Source organism: Pyxicephalus adspersus, unplaced genomic scaffold (genome assembly GCF_032062135.1).
Source record: "Pyxicephalus adspersus unplaced genomic scaffold, UCB_Pads_2.0 Sca3762, whole genome shotgun sequence".
NCBI lineage: Eukaryota > Metazoa > Chordata > Amphibia > Anura > Pyxicephalidae > Pyxicephalus > Pyxicephalus adspersus.
The window spans coordinates 1-2,705 of NW_027320767.1; the positions used below are offsets into that span (position 1 = coordinate 1).

General features: G+C 38.5%; 1 long non-coding RNA gene across 1 annotated transcript; it reads right to left on the minus strand.

The window, feature by feature from the left end:
* Nucleotides 1-6: 6 nt before the first annotated feature.
* On the minus strand, nucleotides 7-1,934 carry LOC140321429 (uncharacterized). Its single transcript, XR_011918940.1, has 3 exons — nucleotides 1,874-1,934; nucleotides 1,725-1,789; nucleotides 7-153 (listed from the first exon to the last, which is right to left on the minus strand). It is a non-coding gene; the product is annotated as an uncharacterized lncRNA (long non-coding RNA).
* Nucleotides 1,935-2,705: the final 771 nt, after the last annotated feature.

The window sequence follows — 2,705 nt, forward strand, 5'->3', positions numbered from 1 at the left end:
ATACAGAACATTAGAATCAGACATTGTGTATCTAAATTTCTTACTTGATTCCTTTGGCAATTAGGATGAGCCTTGCTCTTTGGGCAAAGGGGCAGAATCTCATACTGTAAAGTCGAATCAACCCTTGTGGCACCGGTCCTGGGGGGGCACTACCTGAAATAAATAAAGGATCAATTACGTCCAAGAAGTAGCATGTTCTACAAATATTTTTTTCTTTCTTTAGCCAGGCTGAGATAACCCTTTTTCCCCCTGCAAACTCCAAAGAGCTGAACAGTATTGTGTGTGCAGCACGTGTTTGTTCTAGTGTCACTAGAAATGATCAGAAAATATTATTTCCACCAACAGAAATCTAACCGGTAGCCTTAGGATATAATAGAGCTTCAGAATAAATGTACGGACGTCCATTTCTGTTGCTGAAAACAATCTTTAGTGATCGTGGCCAGTGACAGGAGAATGAATGAGCACTGTACACACATCTCTCTGCTTGGTCATTCATTGATCTGCCAGGACATTTTGGGAGTGGGAGGCTGTACAAATAATTTTCTCACGAGATGATTATGACCATTTGTCTCCGGCGACAATAATCTACGGCGAGTGTTGTTGGGCTAAATGGCAAAGCAAAAACACACCTAGCAGTGGAGTTGTTTATAGTCTTTATTCAAAGTTATTTAGGAAAACGTTTTGTTTTAGTGGAGGTCAATTGGCAGTCCCCATTCAGGCTACAGTTCCCCTTTAATACTCTTATTTCTTAGGTTGGTCTTTGCTGCATAAATGGGCTGCTATAGGAAACTATGTTTTGTGTTTTTTTTTTTACTTTTGTTTTTTAATTAATGCCAACTCGATGTAGGTTCATTCACCAATGGAGGGTTTGATCAGTCTCCCCAACATAGAGCCCTATAGGGCATTTTGCACAAAATATTTGAAAATCAAATCAGTGCCTGCATAATTAAATTTGAGCATGCATAACACTGGAGTTCAGTTCGCAATCTATAACTTTAACATACCCACAGTACATTTGTCAGTACGTAACTATTAAGCATTCATTTGAAAGACAAAAGGTAATAATATTTTTACAAAAATAAATAAAGTACATAAGAACAATACTGGCTAATGTAAAAAACAAAAACAAAAACACAACCTTAAACAAAAACAATCATAGGTTTATTTTTTATATAGGGCAGTATAGGTACAAGGGGTATGTCAAAAAATAAAAAATACTAGAAGCATTTAAACATAAACAACTGTTTGCTGTCTCTTTAAAAACACTGCAGCAAATGAAGATCAAAAATCATTTTATCAGTGTGCACAACACAATTGCAACATTGTCTAAAGGTGATGTTACATTGCAATACACACAAGTTACAGACTGATCTGCCAGGAAGACCCAGCTAATCCTCCCATTGGCTGTGTTCAGAGTCTTTGTGGCTCTGCCCACCTCCTGACATGTCAGTTGTGCTGCATGCAGACAGACTAGGGTTTGCACACAGGAATCCTCAGAACATTCAAACAGTAAAGCAGCCATTCAACAGAAAAACAGCTGAACATTTCTGCAGTTTCTACAGTTTTTGCAACCAAGAGCCCAGGGTCCTATCTATCATGCAAAGCAGTGTACCTTGGCAATCCTAATAATACATGGTTTACAGCAGCTATAATAAATGAACTTGGTGACCTGTCATAAGGAGGGAGTTTGCTTTCTGCTGGTTTAAGTCACATTGCATACATACCCTTGGCAAAACTTCTCTCAGAGCCAGTCATTTCTGCAGTCTGTCACTGTCGCCTGTTAAAGAACCTGTATGGCAAGAATAAAAATAAATGAGATTGTGCACAGATACACAAATGACCAGCGTGCATAGCACAATGCTGCACAACTCACCAGAATAAGGGTTGTGTGAATGGGAGGCTCTGCCTGCAACATATATAGGGCAGCTGCTTTCTGTCTCCTCCCATCACTTAATGACCAACTAGAACCAAATAACAGAGAAAGGGAAGAGCCATACATGCCTTAACTATAAACTGATTGTATAACTGTCATATGACTGATAAAGGGAAAGTCATCGCTGGCTGTGTATGGTGCAATGCCCTGATATGGCACTACAATTTTTTAAGTTTAGTAAAAACAAATCTTTTTCTTGCTTTGGATGAAACAGGAACTGGTTAAAACTCTTGTCAAATAATGTTTTGCTATATGTGTCTTACAGATCTGATCAGTTTTCTGGAAATTGATCTTTTGAACATGATAAGGTGGGCCACTGTATGAAGGCGAGGAATTATGAATCAGGAAATATACTAATCTTTTAAGCCACAACTTTTTAATATCATCCCACACAATGCAGGACTAGCTGTCCTGCATTGTATGGGAGGACCTGGAAGGTCCAGAGTATCTGACAGTGGGGGACAGTGCTATCAGCTGAAGGGGCAAATAAGATTTCACTGTATTTATCATCTGCTAGGCAAAATGTACAGTCACCCTCACAGGGGAACTCATTGCAAATGTAACTAAGTGCAGCTGTGTTTGAATGTTAATATGGCAAAAATGTGAAAGAAAACTATATTTTAATTATCTTTTCATTAAGACCCCCCAAAACATGTCCTTTCCCAAAGACACCACAGGTAACAAGGTTCTTGCTAAATTGAAGAAGAGACAGTAAGCACAGTATCAATTTCCCCTCCATTCCTCTTCCTGTGACAAATTATTATTATTATTA